General features: G+C 49.2%; 1 protein-coding gene across 1 annotated transcript in view; it reads left to right on the top strand.

The window, feature by feature from the left end:
• LOC8052228 (integrin alpha-PS1) overlaps positions 1-20485 on the top strand; it is a 231228-nt gene that overhangs the window by 21253 nt on the left and 189490 nt on the right. The window lies entirely within an intron of this gene.

Raw genomic sequence — 20485 nt, 5'->3', positions numbered from 1 at the left:
GAGTCTCGCGCTGTCTTGCGCGCGACGAGAGCAACGAGGCGGGAACGCAGAGCGCTGCTGCATACGTACGCAGAAATCGACTGGGAGCGTACGGACGTAAAGCTCGCGGCGTTGCGCACGCATGGAGCATGCGCTGTGTGAAGCACGCAACGCTAACGCAAACGCGCAGCGCTATACTAAAACTCTTTCGTTAAAGGACCCATGAAACGAATTTTAGGCTGGAGTAAATCAATTTATATTGGGATTTTACTAATAGCACATCGTTCAGTGGGCCAAAAGAACAAAGGTAGAAAGTCAGAAGCCGGACTTTCGCTACGAAAATTTGCAAAACATAGCGGACTATTTCGTACCTCCTTCCCTTCGTAAACTCTCCGCCTTTTCACTGTGATACATCCGCGGACCCCGCAGCGCGTCACCGGGCTACCATAACCGGGCCTCCGCAGCGCGTCACCAGGGCCGAAGCGCACGTCACACGACACCGGACCTCACTTAATCCCTTTACCCCTAAGCTGACATTGCGGTGGAAGCTACGCGCTTGCCGGACCAATCAGCCGTCTCCCTTTCATCACCTGACCTCATTCTCTGCGGGTCGGTATGCGCGAGAGGGCATGATCACGTGGAAAATGTGTGGCTGGCCCAACGAGCACGTAGCTTCCACAGCACTGTCAGCTTCGGGGTGAACGGGGTGGGGAAAGCAACTAGTCGGAATTTTGAGCGACGGGCTAATCTTCTAGGGGGACAATGGCTGTGTCCGGCTAGTCAAGCGAGATTCCGAGCAAGAGGGGACTCTCCCCTTTCCGACTTCTTGAACTGTTTGGTACAATGCGCGATTTATGAGTTGAGAAGGAAAGCTAAACAGAAAAAAGTTGAAAAAGCGTTTCATGACTCCTTTAAATACGACCGCCACGGAAGCATCACGTCTGTCAAATTCTAGAGCGCAGCTCCTATACACGTTTGCAAGTCCGGTCTAAGGGGCGGCCATCTTCCTCAGTGGGGTGCGCTTTTGGGCGCGGCCATAATCCGATTATGGCGCCTTAGCAAGGCTTCGTAATCGGATTATTACTCGTCCGAGCGCACCCCAGCCAAGCAAGATGGCAGCGCCCTGAAGCCGGACTTGCAAACGTGTATAGGCGTTCGTTCCTGGGCTGAGCGGCGTCGCCGTCGGGACCTTTCCCCGCTAAAGTTAGCGGGGAAATTTCTTCGCTAAATTTAGCTCTGAATTTAGCAAGAATTTTTCGCTAAATGGGAGAAGAGGAGGAGGGGAGGTTACGGAGCGGGAGGAGGGGCATGTACCTTCCCCTTCTCCTCCTCAAGAGCTGCGCTATAATTCGGCACTACAGAGACTTGTAAACGTCTTTCATTTTTTGATCACCAAGATCCATAGCCTTGTACTATACGCTGAAATGACTGAAGCGAATTCTGATTACTTGTTTTGTTCACGCCAGGGGATTATTCGCGGCCTATGATTGACCAGGAAATGTGTTTGGGAACACGCCTAACCCGTTTTGGGGCCAGTGGCGTTCCCTCATTGCCTCCCCCTGATCTAAAGAAATGGCCAAATTCTCCGTGGATGTTGCGAACTATTGTCGAGGTTCGACCGGTTTGAACCTTCGAACAACTTTTTTGCAAAATTCGACCGTCCTACTTTTGAACATTAACGAACATACAGTGTGTGCAGTCGAGCTGGTGGATGTTGATCATGTTGAAAAGTACCCTATAGACTGTGGTAAAAGATTGGAAATTGAGTAGTTGTTGACTGAGTTTGAGGCGTTTCTTTTTCCTGCGTCATTTTCCTTCTACCAAATTTCGAATCTTTTACCACAGCGTTGGGTTATTTCCACCATAAGGTTCTGAACATTGTGGCCCGACTTCACGCGAAACGTTTTAAATTTCCGGGGAAAAAATAATTTATACGATAGTTTGCGTTAAAATATACGCAACATAAAAACGCAGTTCAAATTATTTAGTTCGTTAATCCCAAGCAATACGCACGATCAATTTGGCGCCTCTTCTCCGCCAGGTGATATCAGCTCGCGGTCGATTTCCGCGTTTTGTTTAACTTTGCGTTCAAAGTTCGAAAAAGTCGAGCCTGTGCAGGTTCGCCACTCGGCGAACTTTCCAGCGATACCCTAACGAGCACGTAGCTTCTAGCGCCCTGTCAGCTTAGCGGCGATGACCGATCTGCCCTGGCGATAGGGACGTCTGTCGGAGTGACGGCGGCCACTTGACGGCGTTTCGCAGGCGTCCGTCGTCGGCGAACACGTGCCGGCGGCCGAGCCAATTCCCCCGGCGCCTCCTTTTCACCCGGTGCACGCGTCATGTATTTTCGGGCCCCGGGTGAAGTGCTAAGTTTGGGGGTAGAGGCCTCTGCCACCTTGGCCTCCCGGGACTGGCGTTTCCGGCCCGTGTTTTCAACTCCTTTGGTTTTCTTGGAGATCCTCGCGGTACGTGGGCAACCCCTTCGAGGCGCCGAACCTACATCCCCTGTGAGCGGAACAGTGACCCTATTTTCTTGGCTGCACGACGTCGTGAAATTCTCTACCTGAGCGCAAGCGCTGGCGGGGAGGCACGTTGTGAACAATCAGTTGTCAGCCGAACCTTCTGTTGGCGACGTGCGAGGCCACACCACGAGCATAGGAGCCTTGTCAGACTGTCCATTTGGACAGTGTCTCGGGCTCTTGGCTTCCCCTGTGCCGTTTAAACGCGCCATCGAGCCTGTCGTCGCAATTAACGATAAGAGGCTAGGGTCACTACTGGTTACTTCACGAGTGAAAACATGAGGAATGCTGGCTCAGCAGTCGTGTCCAATCTGGCACCGTCTGGCTTCCTAGCTGACGTAGAAAATCTAGCGCCGCGGCCAGCCGGTATTATAGTACACCGCCCTCAAAATGCTTCGTTTGCACAATCTCGGCAGTTGTGGGCAATCTTGTGGGAGGTATCTACGGCCCCGGACAGGCTGTTTTGTATCTTCGTGGTGCGAGTGTCCGTGCCTTGGATAGCGTCGCAGGCTACCTGTCGTGTGGATTTCGTCAATTCACGTCCGATGCAATCATGGGCGTACCAACCGGGGGGGCAAGGGGGGCACTTGCCCCCCCAGTTCTCAGAGTGGGGGGGCAAGGCATGCGTTTTGCCCCCCCTAAAACGGCCGCCACTGGGCAGAGCAGACACAGGCCGGCGGCGCCCAAGGAATACCAAGGGCACTGCCCCCCGACCCGCGCGGGCATATTTTTAACGCGCAGGCGATACAAACCCTAGCAACGGTGCTCACGCACGCCGGATTGGCTGGTTCGTAAAGCCTTGCTCCACGAACAAGGCTACACGGTAACCTAACGGAATCCATCCGCGAGACATGGGCCGGACGGGCCGTCCAGACCAGGACGTAGGCCAATACACAAAATAAAGTTTTGCTTGCTTGCTTGGAGATAGGCGCTGCCGCCGTCAACATAGGCAGCGGATGCAATGCGAGTTTCCGAAGAGGTAGCGTAACTTAGTGGTGAGATGTCTGCCTCATACGTGTCAGACCCGGGTTCTATTTATGGTGTGGGCCGGCTTACTTCTTTTTATTTTTTTTCTCGAACATTTTGTTTTGTCGAGGCATTTGGCGATATTTACATTTCTTTTTTACCATTAACACTAAAAAAACGAATGTTGTTGACGAAACATCGCTAAACTAAATCGTATCGACTCTATTTACGGAAGTGCATGGGGGGCAGCGGGGCTTGGGTTGCCGACCGGACGCCGCAAAGCGGCGTGTACGGGGGGTGGGGGGGCTAGGTGGGTTAATAGATTTGTAATTAGCAGCCGCACACCGTCACCGCGAAGCGGCGTGAACGCAGGCGCGGGGGTGGGTTAACGCGCTTCGAGTGATACACGAGCAGCCCATCCGGCGTGAGCGTCGTTGTTAGGGGTTCTATCGCCTGCACCGTAAAAGGAGCAGTGTGTGCACCTCCTGTAGTGGGCAAGAATTCCTACATTGGAGAGAAGCGGGGACAAGCCCTTTCTTCAAATGCGTCAAGTCTCTTTGAGCTTCGGAATACAAAGAAACGCCACTATTCGGAGCTAATCCCACAGTTACTCGACCTCTCTTGCGTCGTGTCTGTTCGCTCCCCGCGCCTCGTAGCAGTGTTGTTACAGTGGGGGGGCTCGTTAAAATTTTGGGGTTTTTTGGACTATCTAAATCACCTTCTTTCTTCCCATCCCCCCCTTTTCTACTCCGCATGCTTCCCCCTCTGCAAATATCAGCTGACCTTCCGAAATCTTTTCTGTGTTGATAGGCAAAACAACCACTAAAATTAGAAAGTAATTTGTAATTTGAGTGGAAGTCACTCGGAAAAGTAGTTAAAGTAAACTACGAATTACTAGAATATAAATGTAATTAAAAGTTACTAAACTACCCAGAAAAGTAGTTAAAATACAGTAACTTGAGTAAAGTAGTTGAACTACGTACAAGTCTGGCCCGGCAGGCGCTCTGCGTAAGGGTTTTCACCTATCTGCCTAGCCCCGTACACCATCACATGGGCCAAGAAAGGTGTAGTTTTACTGCAGAGGAGAAATCAGCAGGGTCCAAGATGGTGACAATGGAGGATGGGGGACTGTTCCAGTGGCTGATGGCTTGAGAAAGGAATGACCAATTGGAAGCGTTAGTAGGGTCAGAAATGTGCTTGATGGTGCAGACGTTGTTGAGGCGAGAAGATGTTCGGTCGGGGGGTAATAACAAAGTGGTTTTGAGGTCGGGAATGTGGTAGTAGATTTTGTGAATAAAGCACAGCTGAGAGACTTTTCTGCGAAGCTGCAAAGAGGACATGGTTAGTTCAGTTTTTAGCGCTGAGACACTGAAAAAAAAAGTCATAAGTGGATGAAATTAAGCGAGCAGCTCTGTTCTGAACTGCCTCTACAGGGTATTGATGAGGTACAGTCGATGGGTATTCCAGATGGTTGAAGCATATTCTATTTTTGGTCTGACGTACGTGTCCAAGGTTAGCTTACGAACAAAGGGTGGAGCCCTTTTTAAGTTACGTCTGCTTAGTCCAAGAGTTCCAGATGAATCGGCAGTAATGACTTCAATGTGGTTATTTTAGGGAAGGTCAGATGTTAGTCTTACACCAAGGTATTTATACACAGTAGCGGTCTCAATCAGATCGGAGTACAAGAAGTAATTAAATGATAGTGTTTGTTTTTTTCTTGGTGAAGTGGATTAGTTTGCGTTTATACTTGTTTAATGTCATAATCCACTCTTTGCACCAATTGTTAATTTTCTCTAGATCTTCCTGAAGCTGGTTATTATTTTGCACACAAGTTACTTTGTTATGGATGACGCAGTCGTCGGCGAAAAAGCGGTTTTTTGAAGAAATCCCAATGGGGATGTCATTAATAAATATTAAAAAGAGTAAGGGCCCAAGTACGAACCCCAGGGGAACACCAGGAGATACATTTATTAAGGAAGATTCATGATCATCATGGACGTGACCTGTACACGGGAAAAAAGAAAGTCACGAATCTATGCAAACGGTTATTTGGTCGAGGCAAAAAGATGATAGCTTAGAAAGAAGGCGTTGATAAAAAACACGCCCGAACGCTTTTGAAAAAAAAAAAAAAAAAACTGCGTCAGTTTTTTCATTTCAAGGTTCAAGGTTCAAGGTTAGTGTGCAAGTCATGGATGAAGTCGCAGAGTTGTGTTTCGCAGGAAAGTACAGTCTCCGGCGATATGAAAGACCCACTGGTAGCGCGTGGCCGAGGCGGTGGCTGGTGGGGGCGCTGCGAGCGCTCCGGGCAGTTCCATTCTGCTTCGAGGGGAGGACGCTCATTCGGCACTCGGCACAAACTGATAAGCGCGTTTCGCTTTATCTGAGCCCGAGTGAGCGTCCTCCCCTCGAAGCAGAATGGAATTGCCCGGAGGGCTCGCAGCGCCCCCGCCAGCCACCGCCTCGGCCACGCGCTCCCAGTGGGTCTTTCATATTGCCGGAGAGTGTACCTTTTTGAAAACCGTGCTGCTGTTTAAAGAAAAGAAATGGGATGATAGGTGCCTCATGATATTGGAGTAGAGGATATGCTCAAGTAGTTTGCAAGAAATTGAAGTCAATGAATTAGGGTGATAATTAGATGCGGAAGAGCGGCTGCCCTGTTTAAAGACTGGGAATTACCCTTCCCACCTTTTGGTCAGATGGAAGGCACCTTTGAGATAAGGACTGAATAAAGATAAGTTTTAAATACTCACTCGAACTAACACTGGTGTTTCTTTTAAATTTTAGAGTTGATGTTATGGGTTCCAGCGGACGAAGTAAGTTTTAGTTTATCAATCAATGTTATAATACCGGCGGAGTTAACGTTAATAGGATGCATGCGCTCGTAAAGCTCTTCAGGGAGAGTGGGGACGGAGTCCAAGCACTCGTTAGTAAACACTGATGAAAAATATTCGTTAAACACAGAACTATCATGGTCGACGTTGCACATCCGACCATTCCTAACTCTCCCCATCTTCCTAAATGTCCGTGTGTGTCCGAACACCAGAAACCGGAATTTTAAAGGTTAAAAACGGCACGTTGCGAATATGGAACGCGCACTTTCATGCAAAGCTGACGTCAAGTGACTCGAATCGAAAAACATGCATATTTACAATATTGTTATCTCTTCTGGAGAAGGCTCAGCAACCGTTGCATCCGTTTTCGCGCACGAAACGGCGACTACCAGAGAAAGTAAGAACGCAGTGATTGCCTTTATTTTAACAATGTAAACACACTTGCAGGCGTGCGCTGATGAAGCCTCAAAATCAAAGCTCTCGTAGTGTGATTCGTGACTGTGCCGGCTACTACCCAACCTCGTTGTCACGCCACTTTCTGGAAGCATACACCAAAATTACAAGTAAACACACAAAAGCGACATCGATACAATTATCTTCTAGAATATCAATTTAGTCATAACTCTTTCAATAGGCACTACAAGTTGTATTTATTTTAAGAAGAAGCAAAATTTTTTTCGTGAGAAAAAACAAAATATCAATGTTAAGTCTGGTAACGTTGTAATTTTGCCGAATCATTGCCAAATCTTTAGAAAAGTTGGACAAAAGTTGCGCCGAATTTTCGATTTGGGGGGGGGGGGGGGGGGGGGGGGAGAGGGTCTGGTTTGCCCCCCCACTCAAAAACAAGTTGGTACGCCACTGGATGCAATGTCCACACCCGTTGAGACAACGCCGCACTGAACTGTCAAGGTTGCGACAGGTGGCGACATGCCGGCAAACCGTTTCAGGTGTCGTATGCGGAACAATTTTAACAGCTCACTCGGGTCGCCGTAAGGATGCCGTTCGCGCACTTAGACCACGTTGTTCGTGCGTCGGAATGGCCGTGTGCGATAGCGATGTCGCAGTCTTGTAAACAGTGTAATGTACATTCAGTACTCGTCGATGTCAATATTATTTTGTTAATTTTCGGATTATCTAATCCTAGAATAATTACAGTGACTTCGCAATGATACACCCCCGGATTGAATCCCTTTTCCTGGACTCCGCTCTGGCTGTGCGGGCGGAAACGAAGGGAGAGGAGGAAGCGCCGAGCTCTTGTTGAAATGATGAGTGGGTGGACGCAAAGCCAACTGCCGTGGTCCCCCCTGCATTATTCGAACGCAGAATGTCGGCGTTGCAGGTTCGAACAGTGCAGTGGAGACAAAGGCTGTCACAAATGATTGGAGCCAGAGCTCTGACGACCCCCGCTCTCTTTATCCCGCTCAGTCTCTGCCCGCATAGGTTAGATCTGAGAAGAACTGTCTTATATTGCAGCATAATTACCGCGTGGCCAGGCTTCTTGCTTGGGGACTGGTTGTTCGGCGATCGCCTAATGCCGCAATTTGATTGACTGCGACAATATAAGATGCGTTCGCGACACTTTGCGTTTCTTATAGGATGTGAGCGTTTCGAAGGGAATTGTATTTTACGCCGCTCCTCGCCCTAAGGTCGGTCAAAGGTCGAGGCTTGCCAGGTCCAATCACGAGCCAGATAAGAGACCGACGTGGTATGTGGCCCTCGCGCATTAGTGCGCGTGTCTCGGAGCCGTGGCAACGCCACTGTTTCGGAGCGCCGATACGCACGTCGCAGCAACGCGTGGTTCCCCAGCTGGCTCGCGATTGGATGAGGTCGCCCCGTAGCTTTGGCCTCCATCGTAGGGTGAGTATAGCAGTAGGGTACGGTCTAATAGAATAGTTGTTTTAATGTTGATTTACTCGTAAAACCGAAGCATTCTTTCGCTCGAGTGTAGGTTGCCTCCAAGTACGAGCTCAGCTAGGATCACGGCACATTCACTGATTGGTTCAGTCGGTCGGTGCGCGCAGATGATGAGCGCCCGGACCATGGTCTTTTGACTGCGGTCGTATTTCGAGCCAAACGGAGTGGAGATAGAAGGCTCGTCCTTTCAAGCACAGGCTGCAACTGTCCGGGTTTTTGGAAGCGAACGGTGGCGCACAGCATCATTTATAGTGAACTCGAAGACGCCATATTGTGCCCGCGGAATGCGTTCGTCGTGCGGGTTGGTTGTCACCACTGGTGAAAGAAAGCGTCGAATGCTGGAACGGGGTCGGCCCCGCTCATTGGGGCGCAAGGTCGTTAGCGCCTCCCCTCGGTGGTCGCTTCCGACGAGGCCCAATTAATCCGCCACCCGAGCTATCCCGAGCAGCGGCTGCGACCCACGCTCCCGAGACTTGGCGTCAACGGCATCTGTCGGGGCCCCCCGTCTTTTCTCATTTTTGTGGCGTTCTCCGAGCACCACGTGTTGCTTCACGCGTGGTGTCCTCCGCCGACCTCCCTCTCAAGCGGCTCCCCCGACATCGTGGTGTGCGGTGGGACCCGCGGCGACTAGATTCGCCTTAATCCGCCGTCGTTCGAGGAATGGAATGCCGGAGGAATGATTTCTTTTTCACTTCAAGGTTGAGGGAACTCGTGACCCTGAAAGGATTCCCGAGCAGCGAACTTTTTTTTTTTTTTTCTTATTTTTATTTTTTTTATTTTTTAGGTTGCGAGGAGTCGGGCGTATAGGTTGCTGTCTTCGATCTGCGTTCCGACAACCGCAGCGTGAATGATACGTGGAAGCGTGCCGTAACGTTCCGGGTACTCCACCGTAAAGCACCGTTCACTCGCTCGCATTTTCTGAGGACCGAGTTCTTGCGATCGACGAGAGGACACGCTGGCGCCATCTGAACGTCGACGAAGGTTTTGCGTGATAAAATGTACGTGCAATCTGAGAAATGTACCTTTATAACGTACTCAAAAGTTTTTTTGTGCCCATAATGAAAAAATGGTGCGCGAAAAAAAAAAAAAATATATATATATATATATAGGAAAGTTCCGAGCGTTCTATGGCTGCCCAATAGATGGCGGCAGTGTGCTCTCCCGCCGAGGCACTCGGTCGTAAGAAGTCCGAAGTGTGGGAACCTTCCATCCGAGGGCGTACTTGATGAGTTGAGCGAGGGGTTGAACGTGACCCCGGTCATCGTGCCCAGCGCTTTGGCATAGCGTTTTGTCGGATCAAATTGACAGCGTGCTTAGTCGGTTCTCGGAAGCACTGGATAATGAATCCTATTGATGATACAGGCACCGAAAAGGTGGGATCCACCTTGACCAACAGTGGCACCACGTCGAACGACGGCGCGGCGCCGGCGATCACGATTGACGTCAGCAACCCAAAGGGGCTACGTCACACTTTTGTGTGCGATCGACGTCTTTGCAGCCGCTTGTAGGCCGCTTAGGACGAGAGTTCTGGACGATGGATGGATGGATGGATGGATCTGGCTAAACCCTGTGAATCGGGCGGTGGCTTGCGCCACCTAGCCAACATTATAAATCTAATATGTTTTGAATTCCAAGATTAAATCTCACCCCTGCCTCGATTTTAGCCACCAGTCTGATAACCTCCGCTTGGTTATTTCTACCCGTGTAAAGTCTATTTTTCCTTCACTGTCTTTAAAACCCAATGCTTTGATTAAATCCGCCCGGTCACTGTTAACTGTTGGGTGAAGCCCTTTACAGAAAAGTATTAAGTGTTCAGCCGTTTCCTCCTGCTCCCCACACACACTACATAAAGTGTCCATCTCCTGGTACTTAACCCGGTACGTCTTAGTCCGCAATACTCCTGTCCTGGCCTCAAACAACAAAGAGCTTCCCCTAGAATTATCGTAGATATTTTCTTTGCAAATTTCCTGTTTGAACATTCTGTACGTCTCCAGTGCTGGTTTTGTCTGCATACCCGTTTCCCACAGACCCTTCTCTGTTTCTTTTATCCTTTTCTTAACCCGTAATTCCTGGTTGGCGCCCCCACTGCCGCCCAAATATTTGCTTGATAATTTTCTAGTTCGCTTTCTCCATTTGGTATCTACATTCCTCATGTACAAATAACTGAAAACTTTCCTAGCCCACTGCTCTTCCTCCATTTCCCTCAAACGCTCCTCAAATTCTATCTTGCTGCTAGCTTCCCTGCCCTCGAATGACGTCCATCCCATGTCGCCTTGTACCCCCTGATTCGGCGTATTTCCATGAGCTCCCAAAGCAAGCCTACCTACGCCCCGCTGTTTAATTTCTAACTTTGCTTGAATATCTGGTCTCATGCACAGGACCGCATTGCCGAAGGTCAGGCCGGGAACCATGACCCCTTTCCAAATCCCCCTCACCACTTCATACCTACTGTAATTCCACAGAGCCCTATGTTTCATGACGGCTGCATTCCTGCTACCTTTCATCGCTACATGTTTTTCATGCTCCGTTAGATACTCAACACCATTATTTATCCATACCCCAAGATACCTGTACTTATCCACTGCCTCCAACATGACCTCTTGTATCCTATGCTCGCCACCATCTTTATCATTAAAAATCATCACTGCCGATTTTTCTTGACTAAATTTAAGACCGAGTTTATCTCCCTCTGTACCACAGATATCCATTAATTTCTGCAAATCTTCTTTGTTGTCGGCCATTAGCACTATATCATCTGCATACATCAGCCCCGGTAGTGATTGTTTAATCCATTCACCTTGCTTGATGAAAGAAAGGTTGAAGCCAAACCCGCTCCGCTCTAGTTTGTTCTCCAATCCCTGTAAGTATAACATGAACAACAAAGGCGACAAAGGGCAGCCTTGCCTAAGCCCCCGCTCTATCTCTATAGGCTCCGATACATTTGTTTCCCATTTTATAAGCACCTTGTTGCTATTATATATATCTTTTAAAAGATTAGTTACTCCAGCTTCTACCCCTAATGTACCCAGTATGCCCCACAAATTCTCTTGAATTACACTGTCGTAGGCTCCTTTGATATCCAGAAACGCTAGCCATAGGGGCCTTTGTTCCTTTTCTGCTATTTCGATACACTGCGTTAAAGAGAACAGATTGTCCTCTAACCTCCTTTGCTTCCGGAACCCATTCTGCAGCTCCCCCAGCACCCCCTCGCTCTCCACCCATGCCTGCAGTCTATCCTTTATAATCTGCATCACCACCCTGTAAATCACTGACGTCACCGTTATAGGACGATAGTTGTTTATGTCCGCTTTGTCCCCCTTTCGTTTATATATCATGCTCATCCTGCTTAGTCTCCATTCATCGGGGGCTTTCCCATCCGTTACCATTTTATTCACTGCCTCTCTTAATGCTTGCTTAGATTTTGGGCCCAAGTTCTTGATTAACATAATGGGAATACCGTCAGGGCCTGTCGAGGTGCTACTAGGAACTCTTTTCTCTGCCCTTTCCCATTCTCTTTGTCCGAACGAATCCATAGCACTTACCGGTCTGTTCTCCTGCGATAAAGCATGTGCCTCATTCCTTCGGTCTTTAAATTTTTCCGCCATCATTGTCCCTATATGCTGCATTGCCTTATCCCCTTCCAGTCGAGTACCTTGAGCTGTAACTATAAACCTCTGTTCTAAACTTGTCTTATTACTCATGGAGTTCAGATGTTTCCAAAATTTCTTGGCTGCGTTTTTATCCTTTTTGTGCACTTTTGACAACCATTGGGACCCCCTTGTTCTCATTTTCTCACTGATTAAACAGGATGCTTCCCTTCTATAAATTATGAAATTATCCCATTTTCTGTCTACTTCGGCTTTTGGTTCCCCCCTTTGCTTGGAATGTCTGTGTTCCCTGGATGCTTCCTGGCGTCTCTTTATGGCGTTCTTAACCTCCCCATCCCACCAGCTCTTGGGTTTATGCCTTCCTTTTCCTTTTTCTCTAGGTCGGACCTTGGATAGCTCTAGCTCAAATAATCTCATTAAATTTGTGTAAGTCCATTCTGCTGTGGTATCGCCAGAAATTAATTCCTCAATTTGTTTGGTTGCTATCTCCAGTTGCTTCTCCGAGTAAAAGATCCTATCTGGTTGTTCATCTTGCATCTTTCCTTTCCCGGTTTCTCTCGTAAAGCTCAGCTTGATCCGTTTGTGATCACTACCCAGGCTTCTGACCCCAAGTTCATCTATGTTCATTACCTTTAGCCTATCATACATCCTATGCGACATTAGTGAATAATCTATCGTCGAATGCAAACTCCCTACCTCCCAAGTTATGAGCCCTTCACACTTCTCGGTACTGTTGCATAAAACCAAGTCATGTCTTTCACACATATCTAGCAGCATGTTACCTGTCGAATCCGTGTACCCGTCCATATCTTCAATGTGTGCATTCATGTCTCCTAGTATAATAATCTCACACCCCCTCCCTAGTTCATTAATGTCACTTGCCATACATTCTATAATTCTTTTGTTTTCCTCTTTGGCATCTGCTCCTGTCCACAAATACACAAAGCCAAGTAGTGTTTGCTCCCCCGCCACTTTTCCTTTTAACCATAAATGTTCCACACAATCCTGTTTGACCCTTTGCCAATCCGTACTTTTATGAATGAATGCCCCAATTCCACCTCCTTTTCTGTAGCCTGCTGTTCTATTGCAATATTCCCACGCATAGTCTGGGTTACAGGGTGGTTGCTCTGTGTCCCTAAGATGCGTCTCCACAAACCCATATACCATTAAATTCTCCTGTCTCAGCTGCTCTTCTATTTCCTCCCATTTCAGCCTATTCCTGCCACCTTGCATGTTAATATACCCTATGTCTGAAAAAACTTTCGAGAGAACGCACGGGCGCCATCTATCGGGTAGAACGCTCCCGATCTGCGTACAGCGAGACCGAAGATGGCAGTAATGATACACGGAAGAGCGAGAATGTTGCATTCCGGGACACGCGGAAAGCGAGGGAAACGATAGTGCTAACCAAGTCGCGAAAGAGTATAGTAGTCGCCCCTCCCTTTGTGACAACGCGAAGCAATCTCAACAAGATCACACATACTGCGTTTAGTCAAAGAATTTAAATAATGGACACGACGCAGCAGTCATCACAGAGAATGCAAAGAAGCAACTATATGAGCAGCTAGAAAACAGACATCCCTGAGACTCCATTCCCTCCGGACTCGGGGTATATCAAGCCATTCTCCCGAAAATGGTGAGGGCTGGCAGCGCCACGACCCCGCAGCTCCTAAAGAAATGGAAGACCAAACAAATAGCAGACTAGATCCGGAATTTCCGCCAGAACCCCTGCCGTATAGAGGAGGCTATGCCCCTGCAGACGGCACCCCGCATTGATCTATGCCATCGGACTGAAAATGCGTCGGAAAAGAAAAGGAAGAAGCACCTAAAACACAGTCTCTGACAGTGTGAGAAGGGCAGGGAGCAGTTTGTTGTCTCCGGCGCTTCTCATGCACATATTGGAGGCCGGATGTTCGAAAGACACGCCCTGTCGGTGATTCCCGTCGAACGTTGACTGCGCGGGGGACGAAGTGCAATCAAATGCAGAAAGATACAGCGAGACAAGCCGAAAGACGTAGAGGCATGGACAAAGCCTACAGGCGATTGCCGAAGAAGACTCCAGCCGCCGAAATCCGTAATCTCCTTTGTGGAAAACACGGACCTCAGTCTAACGTTCCTGCAGGGTCCCGTGGCCGGCTGTTTCGCCGAGCGGGCGCGTGGACAGGACGGACGCCAGACGGACCACCGGGCCCACGGTCCGTTCGGATTTGGACCGCGGTTATGTAACCTCCACCCGAGTCGCCCCCTCGACTGCGCAGAGCGCGCGCTCTCCTTTTGCTCCCCGTTTGTTGTTTCTAGCGGGGGCAGGAGAAAGAAGCAGTGCCGCGTCGAGTCGCCGTTCGAGTTGGCCTACTTCCAGCCCGGAGTCCGGGCCCGGCGTTTCCGGCGCTCGGGCCCCGGGCCTTTTTTTGACTGGCCCTCTTTACTCTCCGGGGCCGGCAATGACCGACTGCTTGGCGCGGGGGGCTGGGGCTTCCGCTTCGGCGTCGCCGAGGACGCTGTCCCGCTTTGTCGCTGCGCGCTCGCTTGCCGACGGCTTTGTTCTCTCGCGCTCGGATGGCGCGAGAGCTCTGTTGTCAGCCTCGATCCTTCCGGTGTTTTTCCGGTTCCCTCTTTTCGGATTGGGGCACGTGACGGGGCGGACGTCGGGGAAGAGGGGGTAGCGTTGCCCGGAAGTCGGACAAACAAAACGCGATAGCCAGGATAACTCAGACTTGACCATGGTGTATATTTGTCTGGACTCGGTTCTCACGTAGGAAACTCGTTCAGTTTTTGGCCGTGCAGACTGGAACCCCAGAGCTCCAGGATAATTGTCTGGTAGTTACTTTCACGAATATCCGCTTTATCGCATTAAATTCCTTTGTTTTCTAATGTCTAAAACGTGTTTTCTTGTGATTTTGTGAGTTTTGACGTTCCGCAACACGGGTGCGGGTCATCGGTGTCCGACAACCGCAACTGGGAGCGCGTGGAGCGAAAGATCCCGCTGCAGAATCCAAGGGTCCTGGGTTCTGCATGTGGTCGGGTCCAGCATGCGGTCGTGTACTGCGTGGTGCACGCGTTAAATACCCCGGTCGAGCGGTGATACCCTCCACTGTCTAAAGATTGCATCTACAGCCGAGCCACCAGACGCCCGTGGGGGCTGGCTAACTTCGGACTCTATAAACCGTACACAGCATAAATATATATATATATTTTTTTTTATTTATTTATCTATTATATTAACACGGGTGCCCTAATAGCGGAACATGGTGGACAAGGCTGCTTAAGGTGTATCCACACGACGGACCAAATTGCTGTTTCGGTCCTCGGGCCGCGCATCACGGGATCTTACGTCACCGGTCTGCGAGGTCCGCCGGCGGTCCGCGGCCCGCGCTTGTGAGAAATGCCAAGCGACTTTTCTCGCCCGGACCTTGGCGGCGAACCGCGGCGTTTTTAGTATAATTGAAGTGCTAAGTCTGGCAACAAGCTGACTTTTGTTGTTTGGATTGGAATCCAAATTCAAAGTCGTTTTCTTTTGGCGCCAACTGTTGAAGACGAAGAAGACGAACCTTTTGTTGTGCGACGATGGCGGCATGGTGCGACGATGCAACTTTTTACTTCATCGCGCTCGTGGAGCAATTCACGCTCTGTGGGACGATAGTTGCATGCCCTTTTTGGAAGTCCTCCTCGTCCTCAATAGTCAACGCCAGGGCCGCCGCGGCCAAGCGTCTCTTTCGTTCAACCTCCATCTTGGCTCCTTACAAATTGGCGACGTGCGCGACCGAAAGCGCCGCTGTGGTCGGCCTTCCACGATTGGCCCAAAAGCTGACTATGACGTCGGAAAGGGTATACCATCGCCGGAAATAAGAGGAATGAAAGAACTTTAATTTCGACGGTGTTGGCAGTGTTGCTTTGAGAGCGCAATGATTTCAGGCTTCCACCATGTTATTTGCAAACACCATGGAACTTGTTGTTCGCAAGGTAATGACGTCACAAGGGGGAACCATAGGAGGGCGCCACCAAAACATCTCGCCGCTAATAGCCTCAAAGCAGCTCGCTGCATGCGTTTGGCGGAGCTGTGAGGTCGACGGTTAGACCGGCCCGTTCACTTTGTCGTCTGCTCTTTTGGTCCGCCGTGTGGATGCTCATTGCTGCCGGGTGGCCCGCGGGCCGCGCATCACGTGATCAATCGGTCCGCGGCCCGGTCCGTCGTGTGGATACACCTTTAGAATAGGGCTCTTTGTGCGTTGCATTAATGATCGGCTGGGGATTTGGGAGGACTCTGAACAAGACTGCTCATGAGCCCCCTAAAAGTTTCGCTTGCCCCCCATGGATGCGTTCCAACTTCCAGTGCGCGGCGTCTAGAAAATGGCAGGCCAAGGAATTGCTACTTCGAGACTTGGGCGAGTCGCAGGAGTGCGCTAAGAACAAGCGCTCGGTCGACGAAAAAGCCGAGGTTGATAGCCCGCGTGAACACCGGGGAGTCCCGCTAATTGGCTCCCGTGCTCCGCTCTTGCGCCTGCCTGTTCAACTGGAAATCTAGTCGAGTTACGCCTCGCGTAGTTGGGGTATCACAGACCACACATATGGTTCCAAGGGTTTTATCTTAAGGGAGTACGTGTGCGCTGCTGCTGAGCGCGTGCTGACGGCGAGCTTCCGCAGTCCTTTTGAAGCGTGCATTTAGCACCATCAAGGTTGCCGGTCTTAGCAGGCTATTAATGTGAGCTCGTTCTGAGCATGCGCTCTGAACAGTACCCACAAATATGGCGTCCAGTGAATACCTCATATATGTATATTTTCGTGGCACGGTTTAATTGTTAACGGAGCTCCCTAAACCCAGATATTTGTCCGTCCGTCCGTCCGTCGGTGCATTTTCCCACTAAATTTAGCGGAAGAATTGACGTCACGCGACCGGTATAATAATATAGTTTCCCCGCTAAATTTAGCGGGGCAATCGACGTCACGTAACCCGACCATGTGACCTATCCATCAATGTAATTACCCATCTGATTTTAGTGCGGAAATTGACGTAAGTGGGGCCTATACATCAATTTAGTTTCCTCTCGGTTTAGCGGGTAAGCTCTCAATTTCTCGCTAAATTTAGCCAGGAAATTAGGCTCTTCTTCACCCTCCGAAACGACTAGCTGTTTAATGGCTTCGAAACAAATGCGAACAATCGCTCTTTAAATACTACATTCCATGCGTCGTAGGACTTTGAAGATAAATAGCGCTTCCATTTCTTCCTTTATTTTTTTCTTAAGGGGGGGGGGGGGGGGTTGCATAGTCATGTGACGCCTATCCGTAATCGAGATTTAGCCAAACAGATGTTCACGCTAAATGCTTAGAGACAGTACGGCGGAAAATATAGCTGATTTATCGTCAAACGACGTTCCTTCGTTTACGCGATGGCAGAACTGAATGGGCGCGTATATTGTGATATTTCGCTAATTATTAATCATCTTGGATTTTGCTACAGCTCTGGTTGCGCAAAACCGTTCCAAAAGTCGAGAGAACTGAAATATTTACTCCGACTTAGCACTGTACACAATGAAACTAACTAAAAGACAGATATTTCGTACCTCTACGACCCGTGCACTGAGGATGCCACATGTAATGCGTCGCGGTATCTTTTTATTTGTGTGTGTCTGTTAAGTCGCAGTAAACGTTTTAGGTAGTGACTATTTTGAGTTGTCTGATGCTACTTCCTGAAGACCGAGAACCTTTTCAAAATCATTTTGACGTCCCCCGTCAAAATATTTGGTTTGCGTTATGACGTCTCGAACATAGCACTTGATTCTTTGGTCAGTTTGGTTACACTTAGCTGCTTTGGAGTTCGGACTGGGTTGGGATTGCAAGGGGCGGTCAAACGAATGTCATCTTGCTTGGAGGTGCCGTCGCGGTTCAAACGGCATTTTTCGAAAACAAATGTCGTGCAGTAACGAATATCGAATAGTTTCTCCAAGCTTTTCACTTCTGCACCATGCCTAAACGAAAATTCATCTGAACCCGTAGAGGTTATTCCCAAGCTTCCAATTGTCCATATCGAAGCTAAGTTTATTTTAATCCAGCCATATTTATGGACTGTGACCTCGGAAAGTCCACTGCCTACATGGGAATGACTAGTCTAAACGGTGCATTTCATATAAAATTAACGCAGAGATGCCCAGCTATACCCAAATCGACGGGGTTTACAAAATGGTCTTGCTATATGCAAATATTCTTTATTAGACCTAGAATTTGAAAAAGAAAATATAAAAAAAGAAATCATGAATCATAAACGTAGGTTGTCAGGCCATGTCTGCCTAACATACACTCTTCCATAATAGCCACAGTTAAATTTTGAAATTTTTACGGTAGTGTAGAAATCTACATTCACAAAGTTTCCGTTTCTTTTCACACGCACCGCACGCGCGCATGCATCCCGCTTTGAAATTGGGCTTTCCTCGTGGGAACGTGACTGCAATATTTGTATTTTTCGAAGTGTCGACCGCGGCGGGTTAGCAAGCCCCGTTGAGCGGGCTTCTTACCGAGCACCGATGCACTGCAGAGAAGCCCCACCCGCGGAAGTGAGCTCCGCAAGTGTTGCGTCTCCGCAGTGCACCATTGCTCGGTAAGAAGCGCGCTCAACGGGGCTTGCCAACCCGCCGCGGTCAACACTTCGAAAAATACGAATATCAAAGTCCTTCAAGATCATCTGGTGGGCTAGTTGTAGAACATATTACAAATTAGATAGCGCAACGCAAGGAAAAGTAGAAGAGGGGTACATGACACAGCGCTACTATCAACTGACGTTTAACGGTACAGGAAGAGAAAGATAAAAAAAAAGCAATGAAGACTGCATCCTATAAAATAAAAAAAGAGGAAACCAAACCTCAGCTACACCTGCGGTAGGTCCATTGCGCTCTGTCCTGTGTTGTCTAAGCGCTTCCTCCTGTCTCCTTCTACTTTTCCTTGTCGTGTTGCGCAATCTAATTCATAAAATCAGAGTTCATCTCGAAGCTAATATCAAATAGCGTAATATTCGAAATGACTATTCGAATATTCGCACAACACGACTGTTTTTTCTCATTCCTTCTGATATCTTCGTTTGCGCTTTTGGTGCGTGTCGCAGCGCGGATTTTTTCTTCAAGGGTGACACTGCAGAGATTTCGAGGCCGTCGGCTGTCGTCGCCGCTATGGAAAGACCGTTCTCTCCCTCTTGTCGCGAGGACAGGAAAGTCGGTTCTTCCCGTCGGTCGCGCCACGCGAAGAGAAAAGAGGGGAGCCCCGGCGTCCCACCAGTAACAGCGCGGCGAAGGGAGAGTCTTCCTGTCGTCTGCTTCGAACACTTGTTTTCAAATGTCGCTCGCGTTACGCGAAATGCCACTTTGCCAGTATCGAGTTGCTATGAGTAATGTCTTCCACCGCGCTTACCCGCTCCACGGATCGCCGAGCACTCGTGGGGGTCGTGATCGTGGTCGTCGTTGTCAGGACGGTAACGAGAATTAACCACGTCGCACCTCAGGTACATACGTGACGGCATTACTTCGCCCGCATTGTTCGACCGTGCCACAGTTATCGTTTTTACTTCGCGCGTTGTGGACGAAAAATAATTTTTTTTACGAGCGCTTATTTTTCGCGTTGGTAGCAGCGGGCCGCGGGCCGGGCGTTTCTAGGAAAACCGCGGCCATCCGCGGGCGTACATGGTGATCATGGCACAAGAAACAGCGCAGTTACGGGCGAGACCCACCATGACGACCAGGGTCATTTTTCTTACTTCTCTATGTATTTTTGTAAATTAATCTTACACTAGAGAAATGCTCCCGCGGAACTTCTGTAAACGCAATATACGTTCACAGGTGTCACGCCACCTAACGTGATAAAATTTCCCGCTGTGTTTAGCGAGTAAAGGACCCTTGCTCCGTCCGGTACGTCACATCTCTCCGTGACGTTACATGTTGTCTGAAACGCTAAGTCTCTTTTTATCATCACCCCCGAGCCAAGAAAAAAAGCAACAAACAAACGTATTTGCATTCAAGTAAGACTAGAAACCAAATAAACTAGAGAGTTTCAGAACTTCAAAAGTGGGTCAGAGATCTGCATTGGTGACGCGCTTTGGCTGGAGACGCCTTCTTCGCGGCGCCAAGACGCATGGGAACTGGTGACTGAGCGACCCGTAAGAAGGCCATTGTTGTCAGCAAGGGTGTTCTTGACAAGGCCTCCATCTCTATTTCGCCTCCAGAATAGCTCGGCCAAGAGGGAGCCGGAAGGAGTTGGCGAAGAAGCAGTTACGTGGGTGGGCTAAGCAGCAGTCGACTTGGGAGCCGGGGTGGACCATAAATCTGCGCAGGATTAGCTCATGGAAGACAGACGTGACAGATATAAATCAAAAGTTTCCAGCTTTGCGCCTGAACATTGTCTCGAAAAACAAACATTACGTCACATCTCGGCCTCATAAATACTGCAGTGCGTATCGACTTGCAGCGACTCGCAACCATCGACAGCTTCTTATCTGATTTAATGCATCCTTAGTCTTCAGCGCGCCCAATCAGACCGCGCATATTTCCACGCACCAATGACAACTTCTATTTCTGTTTGTATTTCTGACGTTACTAGATTAGGTTAGTTGTTGGACCCTTCAGTCCGCCTCCTGTCGTTTGAAGCGCCATCTCGGGGTTCGTTTCATAACCATGTATTCCATGGATGGATG

Source organism: Ixodes scapularis, unplaced genomic scaffold (assembly GCF_016920785.2).
Source record: "Ixodes scapularis isolate PalLabHiFi unplaced genomic scaffold, ASM1692078v2 PGA_scaffold43__4_contigs__length_2004386, whole genome shotgun sequence".
In the NCBI taxonomy this organism is placed as follows: domain Eukaryota; kingdom Metazoa; phylum Arthropoda; class Arachnida; order Ixodida; family Ixodidae; genus Ixodes; species Ixodes scapularis.
This window is presented reverse-complemented; position numbering and strand designations above follow the sequence as displayed.